Raw genomic sequence first — 12,542 nt, forward strand, 5'->3', positions numbered from 1 at the left:
CAACGACACGAATGTATTTAACAGGATTGACAACGACATAAAAATGCGTCAGCTTACATTTCGCTGACATGGCTTAAAGCCATAATATCAGCACTTGATAATGGCCTAAGGCCAAAATTGCAATAGTGTAATAAAAAACCTATAACAGTCACTGGCGTAAAGATAATGTCCTACAACAATACTTCAGAATTGATAGCACAGCTGATTTACGTAAGACGTTTCAAACTATGTCCGTCTGGAGCTCAATCATGCATAAACTGCGCGTTTCTTCTTCATAAGCGCCTGTTATATCACCACAACACGCTCATTCCTACTATACACCGATACCCGGTGCTAACCTACTCGACATATGGATCTGGATGGATCTAGTGCACTTGGGTAGACAGTGCAAGGCGACCTTCAACTTTCATAATAATGCGACAATGCTCTGTGACTCCCATCTGCGTAAGGAAAATGGGAAAGCATAATCGTAAATTATTCAGTATGATGGAAGTGCTGCAAATATGTAGATCACTAAAGGACGCTGTCTGGTATACTATGGTGTAGGTGTTTCAGAATTAACCATGAACTTGCCCAGTCATCTATCTACATTCGCAATCCATTATAAGTTGCTCCAAAAGTAGGGCAAGGGTGCTTTATCAATTATACAGAAATTGGGAAGCTTGGTGTCGCATCATTGGTCGGCATTGAAATTAAGAAAAAATTGGTGCAATTGCTAAAATTCATCGCACTATCAACTGTGGTGCTTATCACAGTACATCGCTCCATGTCGACAGTGTCTTTTCCATTCCATCCATACACTTATATGCTGTTGATTACCACATAATGATTGGGTGACATCACTTGTTTGAGATGGAGAGAGATTCTTGGTAGGAGTAGCACCTTCTGGGTATGGCCTGCACCGAAACAGTGATCACATACATGACTGCAATATAAGGAATCAATCGAAATGGAATACCTAGACATCTGCTACCATGTCACTGTGGAGGATGAGTTTAAATCAATTACATTTTGGCATCTGGAAATGCCACACTATGTTGCAGACTCTTCCATTTTCCATATCTTTTGATGTCATCTGCAGTTTTGTCAATAAGAAACATCGCCCCTGTCTTTTATTTCAATCATCCTGTACGTTGTGGGAGCAGCAGCATAGTTTACACCGCAATGTCCAGCTTTATGTGAGAGCCAGTTGATCGAAACGTGTTAATGTTGGTTTAGCGCCTGACACAGATCTCGAAGTCATTATGGAAAAACAAAATGTATGGCGTTGTACAAAGCTGTAGTCATACATTGCTTGGATGTGTTACAGCAGAAAAAAAAGCAATGCATCAAACTGCCTATGAAAGAACAATGCATGGACCCTCTCTTGTGACTGATAGTCTGTGGGATATGGCCCTCCTACAGTACAGGCTATGAAACTTTATACTGGTCTGTTCAAGCGACTTCAGTCACTGGCCACCTGCTCCAGTATACCTGTATATACCTGTATATTTAATGGGATGGCGACATTTGCTCAATGTCAGTATGCAGGAGATATTTGTTTCCTGACATATCGGAAGAGATGGACATGGTAATATCTTATTGAGTTCTCTACCAGGTGACATTAGTGGAGTTTTTATAGTGTTTCTCTGTCTGATGGTACAAAATAACGAGGATAGAGAGAATCTTTTGGGTGATGGACATGAATGCACTCTGAGAGACATAGATCGCCTTCAGACTGCAGTATCTGTATGTAGTTTGGAGACACACCATAATGCAGTAGCAAAATCCTTGTCCTTCTTTCAGTTCCCTTATGATGTAGAGTCTTCCTAATTTTGCTGATAAGAAGAGCCACCATAACTGTTCTTACTGTCTTTTTTCTGCTACCTTGTGTTGCAGGAGAAAGCTTCGTTTGGCACAGACCTTACAGACCGTAGATGGAACTATGACAGCATGTTCCCATTTCCACTGAGTGGTCGAAATATTGTCTTGATGCATTAACTCAGCTTACCCTGTTTCTCCATGGGACCATGAAGGTGGTAGGCATAGCACTGTCTGATTTCTGCTCACTTCTGAATTAAATTGGAACAATAACATGGACAAACCTGCAGGAAGGGCGGAACAGAGACTGAGGAACGGTTACAAGAGGAACAGTTGCAAGATGCAGAGGGAGTGTCTGAAACCACATTGGAGTTTTTCTGTAAGGGATCGTTAGCAGATATGATCAAAAAAAAAAAGAAAAGAAAACTGACCTGTTTTGAGATATGAGAGTGTCACGAACATGATTCACTTGTGGCTGTCATTAAAAGACATCTCCATAGGATCCATCGCAAGTATGTGGTTGAATGGAGAGACTTGATTCCAAATAACAGACACATTTCTGCCAGAAAGCGTAATACTATCAGCAACTCTTATGTGTTCCCGTAGAACCAAGACCACTTTTTACGCAGGATGTCGGAACATAGTCATTGTGATCATGTTTTTGATCGCACAGACCTTGCACAAAATGTATGTTGCTGAGAGCAGAATCCTTCTGCGGTCAGCATCAAATGTCGGAAAGAACATTGTCTTCCAACCAGGGATTCCCATTTGAGCTGCATGGCGAGTGTAGCCCAACTGCTGAAAAAAAATTACACGCCATGCTAAGTTAATTAGCTTATCAACTGGTATCAATGACGTGCCACCTTTAAGTTGGAAGCGATGGCTAGGGTACCACAAATATGATTCTTGACTTGGAGTGGTAATCAGGCGTTTCTTTTTATTGCGGCGATATCTTTTAACGAAATTTCAGTCTCCCACTTATGCAGGGAGAAACGACCATCGTAATAAAATCAGCTGCATTACGGAATTTAGTAATCCTGATACTTACAACTTCTCTGTGCTGTTACCTTAAGAGAATTCATATGTGGTGAGGCATTTGCTTACTTTAAGAGAGAGATCGAAAGGAGGACATACACGTTTAGACTCCACCAAGAGCAAAAAATGAGTTTAATATTCTAGTCCTGTGACACATGGCGTAAATTAAGCTGATTAAAACAGATTCTTTTCCTACTTGATGAGAAAATACTAAGATGAAATGTTGGCTATGACATACTGTCACATGATTTTCACATCAAGTAACGATACCTGATTTCTTCGGTCTCCGAAAATAACTAGGTGTATGGCCAACAACATTGCTGTCATGGATTGTGTAAAGTTGATTTTTTTAAACTGGGGAGAGGGGTCTATGTCGGGGTGAAATTGGTTAGATCTACAGACTACATCCATGCCGCCGTGATTTGTTTGGCTATGCACCCTGGCTGGCTGCAACGGCGGTGAGGGGTAGTATGCTACTGGATGTAATGGATTAGCTCAGCCTGTGATGGGCAGTTAGATAGAAAGAATGTACGAACCTGTCTGCTCTTGTCTACAGTAGTGGGGAGTAGCAAAGTGACCAGTGTGCTGGGTGAGCAGGGATAGAAGTGGACGTATATGTTGCGTGAGAAAAGATTCAAAACGGCGGGTGTTTGCACTGGACCTATTGGTAACATCCGAATTCCAATCATCCCCTGTCTGCTCTTGTCTACAGTAGTGGGGAGTAGCAAAGTGACCAGTGTGCTGGGTGAGCAGGGATAGAAGTGGACGTATATGTTGCGTGAGAAAAGATTCAAAACGGCGGGTGTTTGCACTGGACCTATTGGTAACATCCGAATTCCAATCATCCCCGGATGCCCCTGGTGGCAGATGCGTTCACCATTGTGGCTGCGCCCTAGACAGTAGTTTTCACCGACCTCTGAGCGGTGGCATGGCGACATATGAGAGGGTTTGCGCACTACATGTGGACATCAGGATATAAGCGCATGGGATGTGCGACTGCTGCAATCTGACATCTAGGTATGATAACTATTGCTATGGACTGGATCGTGGTTTAAGTACGTCGTGTTTAGTGTTTCTCAATACAGTGCAGTGGACTCTATCTTGCAGTGGTATTTGCTGTTGTCACTATTCTGTCACGCAGTCGGCCCTTTCTTCTTCCGAATATAGCGGAGAGAACCAATTTAGTAATTCTGTAGTGCTTTTTACCCGATTGATAGCGGCCTCTGACATCTAGCCAAGACTACAGATTAGATCGCAGTTTAAATGTGTCATGCTTAACGGTTCTCAATACATAGCAGTGGGCTATCTCTTGCAGAGGCGGGCCGGCCGGTGTGGCCATGCGGTTCTACGCGCTACAGTCTGGAACCGCGCGGCCGCTACGGTCGCAGGGTCGAATCCTGCATCGGGCATGGATGTATGTGATGTCCTTAGGTTAGTTAGGTTTAAGTAGTTCTAAGTTCTAGGGGACTCATGACCTAAGATGTTTGCAGAGGCATTTGTTGTTGTTACTATCCCATCACATGGTAGACCCTTCCTCCTCATTCCGAATGTAGCGCATCGGACCAATTTAGAAATTCTACAGTGCTTTAAAAAACCCAGTCGCAACGTGAAACTCCCGACTGATGGATTTATAGTTTCTGATGGTTGTATTCCGAGCAGGCATGCATTCGATACAGGCAGGAATTGCCTTTATGGGCAGGTGAGGCTGCCCTGCAGTTTGCGGTCGACGCACGCTTCACGATCGCGAGTTTGTGTTATCGTAGGATTTTTTTCCCATCAGATATGTCTAGTGGAAACGTTTGGAGATGGAGTGTGTTTGTGCTCTCAAACGTCGGTGCGTGCAAGACATCGGATATATTTAGCACTAAGAACTATCTCTGGTGGAAATTTCATTACTTGATTATGTTTGCATGTTATACTCAGACGTTGAAAATAAGTTTTATTGTGAAGTAAGATCAGCGTAATTTGGAGGTGAGTGCTTTAAGCGATCTATTTGACTCCTATAAATTGTAAACAATTAATTTGACATGGTACTGCAAATGGATTATTTCACTCTATTTTTGATATCGAAATTGCGTCAGCTCTCCCTTCATCTGCAGCAATAGCCAATAGGAACACAATATTTTGGAGAGAGATGAGAACCTTCGTCTGCGTGTTTCGAGACATTGGTTCACACAGACAAAAAGGAAGTGTCCTCTTGAGAAAGGCAGAGCCAGAAAGCGAGTCTGAAATTTCCTGATCGACAGAATGCCGCCACTTGATGCTTTCTTGGGGGTCCGCGAGATCAAAGGAGGCCCGTATCCGCACCGTGGTCGGTGGTATTTAGTAACATGATCTGTAACTAGGATATTGTGTGGTTTTGATCTTCGTGGCGGCGCCCTGACTATAGACACGGGCAGGAGACTCCAAACGCTGGCTACTACACTGCCCTACATTCCATTCATGATCTGTAGACCACTTTTGCAAGGTTTAACTGTAAGTACGAATGCTTTTTGTTTCTCGACCTGTACAAAATAGTTTGCCGCTGATATTGTAGTAATTTGTCCATCTGCAGAAAGTGGCGGCGGGTTTCGAAATATGTCATGAACTTTTTGATATGTAATTATTCTGATTATCCCATCTGTGCTTAGACATCAGTGTGCATCAAAAAATTAGGAAAATAGCCTAAACATTCGTGATTCCAGAAACGAATATAAACTTACCTCACACAGCCATTCTGTGGGCGTCAGAATCAAAAAGCGCCGATTTTTTTTTTTTTTTTTTTAGATATTCGATACTGCCTTGTCACCCACAAATTGTTTAAATAAACAGTGTTCCATACACTGCAGTCAATTTCCTCATATATTATTTAACTAAATAAGTAAACTATATTCAAAATACCGACTTCAACTCATAAATTGTTTAAATAAACAATATTCCATGCATTCTCTAAATTGTTTAAACAATACTTCATACACTGCAATCGATTTTCCGTCAAAAGGCCGGTCACATGGGTCTTTTTCCCGTAAATTTCTAGTTGGGGGGAGCCCTGAGAGACTCAGCATTCATTTGCTGGGTACACCTTCGCGACGCCAGGGTCCTGAGCTGGGGACAGGTAAGCGCCGCCAGTCCCTTTTATCATAATCTCTGGGCATGCTTCACCGACCACTGTGTGTTGCGATGGTGGAATGTTGTGTGTCTCAGAGGACGGGGTCTTGGCTTGACCACCTTCAACGTGAGAACGGAATAAACCTCTACAAAGAAAAACCTCAATCTCAAGGTGTGCTGCTCGTATGATGGGATGCATGGCTGTTGACATGGAACAGTCGTTAGTGGGCAATCTCTCGGGAACCAGCCGCATCTCAGTTGTGGAAGGCTTACTCAGGCAAGCTTGTCTGAGTGGACCTCTATTTCCCCAGCCGCTTGTGGGACCGAAATGGATCCTCCGAAATTTTCTTTTCCCCCTCCCACCGGAAAGATGGAACACTGGAAGTCTAACAAGAGGGGTCGTGTAGCCAGTCCTCTTCAGTCAGTCGTTAGTAATAGAATGCATGTTTTGCAGAATGAGTTTCTTAACTTGGAAGAGGAGAGGGTAGTTTTGAGAAAGTTTCGCCATTTTACGTACAGAAAGGCTTAGAAGACATTTCTGGCACCCTAAAAATCTGTTAAGCGCTTGTGCAATGGGACCCTGTTCATTGAAACATCTAGCTACCAACAAGTCAAGAACCTTCAGAAAGCTCAATGCCTCGGGGAGTACGCGATAGAAACTGAATTCCACAATAACTTGAACTACAGCAAAGGTGTTGTGGCTTGCCGGGATCTAGTTGACATTGCCTGAGAAGAATGAAAGCCAAATGGTCCTGGGAAAGCACCGACGATGTATGAAACAGGTGGAAAGCGATCTTGTAAGATCAAACTCTTTTATTCTTAAGGTTTTTAACATGGCTGTCAATCACCGACTGTTGTATAATACAAAATCTTGAAAAATACAGCCCTCAGTTGAGAACACAATTAATTTGTGACACCGAAACATAGGTCACAAATTAATTGTGTTCGCGAGTGAGGGCTGTGTTTTCCAAAATTTTGTCTTTTATTCCACCAAACTACCAGAGCATGAGAAGACAGGATTCCTAAGCCTAAGCGTATGACCTTATTACCCAAATCCAATGTGATGTTTTAAATACCAGCACTTTGGGCACACTACTCCTAGCTGTAAAGAAGAAGTCACTTGTGGGAAATGTGGTAGAGCCGCCCGTGAAAGAATTGCTTGCTCCTCTCCTCCAAAGGGTGTCACCTCCTCAGGGGATCACCCTGTGTGGAGCAGGGACTGTAGAGTTTTCCTTGAGGGACAGAAAACCCAGGAGATCAAAACGACAAAGTGCATCCTGTATGGTGAAGCCAAAAAGTTATACAAGTCCATGCAGCCGCCCACATTCGCTGCCTCCTTTTCTTCCATTCTGAAACAACCACTTCTGAAAACTAATGTCGCTACACAAACTGAGATTTCTACTGTCTGTACTAGCATCTGTGTTTGTCACTGCACTTGTGATGCTGCAGTTCCTTTGCAGCTTGCCCCTTCCCCCAGAACTTCCGCAAAAGCCACGGTCGCTGACATTGTGGAAATTCCTGCCCCCCCCCCCCTCCATAGATCATCTCTTGTGCACTGTCCAGCTCCGGCCGAAGTGGCCGAGCGGTTCTAGGCGCATCAGTCTGGAACCGCGCGACCGCTACGGTCGCAGGTTCGAATCCTGCCTCGGGCATGGATGTGTGTGATGTCCTTAGGTTAGTTAGGTTTAAGTAGTTCTAAGTTCTAGGGGACTGATGACCTCCGCTGTTAAGTCCCATATGGCTCAGAGCCATTTGAACCATTTGCACTGTCCAGCGCTGCAACAACCACTACCACTTCCGAAATTTTGAGTCCAAAGCCGCCTCAGACCAAAAAATCGAAGGAGAGAGGAGCTATGATGTTGATGTCATCTTATCTGACGTCTCTCTTGAATCTTCTTCAGAGGTGATGGAGCTTGATGTCTGACTGGGGAAATCATCTCGCCCCCAAGACTGAGCCTCCACTCATTGTGGGCTCCTCTCCGCAGGAGGAGGTTAGGATGAAAGTACTCCACTGTGATAGATGGCTCTCACTATACAGTAGAACATGAATGGATTCCCAGCAACACCCCCTGTGCTTGTGTTTACAGGAAACACATTTAAAAGCATCTGATGCCACTGTACTATGGGGCTACACGTTATATCACAAGGATGACCTGACTGGGGAAAGGGCCAGAGGAGGGTTGTAGTGTTTGTCAATAATGCCCCCTCCCCCTCCTCTGCTTCCCCCCCCCCCCTCCCCCCGGGGGGAGGATTATAGTTTGCTGTCTGTCTGTCTGTATTTACTTCCGCTGGATGGAGTAGACTCTAAGGCTCTCACAACTCCACTGACCATTTGTCCTCCTGAGAGACTCAATGCACATCATGTACTATGGGGCTTGGACCTATACCCTCCCTCCAGGTCGAGTTTTGGAGTCCTCCTGATATCTCGAAAGTTGTACATCCTGAAATTGGTACTCCAACTCATTTCTGTGCTGCGAGTGGGTCATTCTCGGTCATCGGCCAATCTCTTTGCTCTCCAGCCCTCAATGACTCTGTTCACTGGGAGATCATTGACAACCTTCATTCCAGTGACTACTGCACAATCCATATTCACCTACTAGACGGTGGATTTCTGTAACAGAAGCCACCAACAAATATGTTTAGCAGGTCTAGGTGGGCGCTGTTCGGCCAGTTGACTGTGTTGGGACACTGTAACAGCGCCCATCATGCTGCTGACTCATTAATACAAAACGCTTTCGGTCCTCTTAGGAGGCGACCTTACCTTGGTGGACGAAAGAGTGCCATTCAGTCATCTGGGACAGACGTCAGACGTGAAGCTCTTCAACAGTTTAAATGCCGCCCGACAGCAGACAACCTCACAGTCTTTCGAATCGCCGCATCGTTAAGGAGACCAGAAGACGGTCATGGCTAGCGTTCCTGACACCATCAACCGTTCCACTTGTTCTACTAAAGTATGGGAAGACATCCAGAGGATATCCAGTAAACACAGTCGTTTACAAATAGCAGCAGTGCTGAAACAGGGGTGTCTCCAAACAACACTGGCACGCTGGCCGAACATTTTGCAGATACTACAGGCGATGCAAGGCAGGAACCAGCATTTAGTCACTACTATGCATCTGTTGAGAGGGGCGAGTCGCACTTCAGTTCCAACTGTTCTGAGGCATACAACTCTCCTTCCTTCATATGGGAGCTCGAATCGAGTCACTACCATGCATCTGTTGGGAGGGGCAAGTCGCACTTCAGTTCCAACTGTTCTGAGGCATACAACTCTCCTTCCTTCATGTGGGAGCTCGAATCGGCACTGTCTGAGACTCATGATACTGCACCCCATCACTACCAAATCTGGTACTGCATGCTTTGCCATTTTCCAGAGGCGTCAAAGGAAATCCAGCTCAAATGCTTTAATCTTATATGGCAGACAGGCAACTTCCCGAACTCGTGGAGGGAGGCGGTTCTGACACCTCTCCTGAAATCACGGGAGGACCATATGTCTTCCATCAGTTACAGGAGTATTGCCTTAACGAGCTGCATAGGAAAGAGCCTGAAGCGAATGGTTAACCGTCGTCTGGTCTGATTGTTAGAGACCAGACAATTCCTTTCAGTGCGAATTCTGAAGATTTTTGTCCACTGTCGACAACCTGACCCTTCTATTCAGCAGTCTTTCCTACGCAACGATCACTTTATCGGTAAGGCATATGATACTACTTGGAGACACTGGATTCTCACACAACTGCATCAATGGGGCTTTAAATTGCCACCTCATCATCTACATATGGTCTTTCCTGTCTCACCGGTGTTTTAAGGCCCAAGTTGGTGCTTCGCTGTCTGATCGATCTGAACAGGAGAATGGTGTCCCTCACGTGCTGCTTCCCACAGAATGCAGCCTCTATTGGCCAGACAGAGGGAAGTCGGGAAGTGCGAGATCTGGGTTGTAGGGTATATGAGGAATAACAGTCCAATATAGTTTTATGAACTCTTCTCGGGTGCGCAGACTTGCGTGAGGCCTTGGCTTTGTCGTGGGGAAGGAAAATTCATTTGCGTTTTTGTGGCGACGAAAACGCTGCAGTCGTTTCTTCAATTTCCTGAGCGCTGCACAATGCATTTACGAGTTGATCGTTGCACCATCAGGGAGGAGGACATCAAACACAATAGCCCCTTCAGAGTCCCAGAAGATGGTCGCCATGGGCTGGGGCTTTGAACTTTTTCATCAGAGGAGAGCTGGTGTGGCACCACATCATGGATTGCAGTTTTGTTTCCATTTCGAAGTGGTGAATCCATGTTTCATCGCCTTGACGATGTTCGACAGAAAATTATCACGATCTTCCTCATAACGCACAAGCAATTCGACGCAGATTGTCCTTCCTTTTAATGGTCTTTTGTTAGGCAGTGAGAAACCCAGCGGCCATACATCGTCGAGACCCCAACTGGCGAACGAGTGTGTCAGCTCTAGTAACAGAGAAGTCCACTTGGACAATGAGGTGTTTGATTGCGACCTGTCCATCACCTCTAATAAGAGTGTCCGCACGTTCCACTGTTGCAGGAGTCACATCTGTGTGAGGCCGGCCGGCACGCGAGAAATCGGACAGGTTTACGCGACGCTGTTGCGACAATGACAGACGCTTCTCTCAACGAATCAAGGTGCTTTTGTTCACTGGCAGGTCTCCGTGCAGATTCTGCAAGTGGCTATGAATGTTTGCGATGCTCTGCTTTTCCGCAAAAGAAAGTAAGAGCTTTCTTCTTGGGATGCACCTCCGTTACAGATGCAATTATGATGGCTACGTGCGGCGCCACAACCTATTGAAACCTCAGGAAACTGTAGGGGAATATTTCAAAATGTCCCACAACGAATACCGCATTTTTCAACCGAAACTGACAGAAAAATGCATTGCATTACTTATTGAACGCCCCTCGTACGTTCACATTCATGGAGCGATGAAGACGTTTGCACAGGATTGACTAGCGGGTCGGGTTGGGTTGTTTGGGGGAAGAGACCAAACAGCGAGATCATCGGATTAGGAAGGACGGGGAAGGAAGTCGGCGGTGCCCTTTCAAAGGAACCATCCCGGCATTTGCCTGGAGCGATTTAGGGAAATCACGGAAACCTGTATCAGGATGGCCGGACGCGGGATTGAACCGTCGTCCTCCCGAATGCGAGGACTAGCGGGTCGATCAGCATCAAAGTAGCCCTCTGGCTGAATCCTAAAACAACATACAACTTGTTGGAGTTTAACTGAACGTCATCACAAAAAAATGTTCAAATGTATCTGAAACCTTATGGGACTTAACTGCTAAGGTCATCAGTCCCTAAGCCTACACGCTACTTAACCTAAATTATCCTAACACACACACCCATGCCCGAGGGAGGACTCGAACCTCCGCCGGGACCAGCCGCACAGTCCATGGCTGCAGTGCCTAAGACCGCTCGGCTAATCCCGCGTGGCGAACGTCATCACCTCTCCTGACCTTCACACACAAATTCTGCTGATGAAGCTTTATTCCAGTAACAGCGTTTCCATCAGCTACTTTCGTGTCATCATCGAGCTGACGCAGGAATGTAGAGAGATGGTGATGTGAACTCACTTTCGGGAAGACAGCAGATCAAATACCCATACGGCCAGCTTGATTTATGTGTTTCGCCGTTTGCCTTAATCTTTCAAGGCAAATGTCGCTGTCGTGATGCTTCCTTAGAAGAGCAGACGGTCTTCCTCAAACGGAGCTAATGTTTCGTATCAGATGACCGTGACGTCAGTGACATCTAAAACCGTACTATTCCTTCCTCTCCTTGGCGTAAGATGTGGTGGTCGGTTATAAGTTGGTATTTACAAGTGTGATCCTTTAAAGTTGTCTCTGTATGTATGTCTGTGTATACATTGTGTTCAACACCACATACAGCACGATTCTATTCTTGTTTGACGACTTAGTGTCGCAGGGAGAAAGTTATTTTAGTTCAGTATTCGTTTGTATATTTCAGTTTCTCTGGTCCAGAGGACTGAATGCTCTTATAGGACTTCGCTTCCCTTCCGCAGTGTACTTCTCACCGCCATGTCTGTCTGATCGTGGAAAAATCTGCCTTTCCATCTCTCATTCTTCCAGATTGTGTCTTCCTATGATAAAGAAAAAATAAGCTCAAATTTTTTCCGTGTTCGGTATCCCGTGCACCGAGGCACTGGTTGCTCATAGTGTGCACAAGTTTTGGGTTGGTATATATTTCCTGGAGTTTACGTCTGGATCATCTCCAGAAAGAGCTTACTGTATAATTGAATATGTTTCTGCAAAGTTATAAAAATATGGTGGTCTAGTCCTGTGACATTCATATATACATTATATTACCATATCTATTTCCCATAAACCTTCAATTATATATTTTACGCCGGCCGCTGTGGTCGAGCGGTTCTAGGCGCTTCAGTCCGGAACCGCGCTGCTGCTACAGTCGCAGGTTCGAATCCTGCATCGGGCATGGATGTGTGTGATGTCCTTAGGTAAGTTAGGTTTAAGTAGTTCTAAGTCGCGGGGACTAATGGCCTCAGATGTTAAGACCCATAGTGCTTAGAGCCATTTGAACCATTTTGTCTATATTTTGCATATCACGCTCAATACAAACTGATCAGCCAGAACATTAT

The sequence above is a fragment of the Schistocerca serialis genome, chromosome 7 (genome assembly GCF_023864345.2).
Source record: "Schistocerca serialis cubense isolate TAMUIC-IGC-003099 chromosome 7, iqSchSeri2.2, whole genome shotgun sequence".
In the NCBI taxonomy this organism is placed as follows: Eukaryota; Metazoa; Arthropoda; class Insecta; order Orthoptera; family Acrididae; genus Schistocerca; species Schistocerca serialis.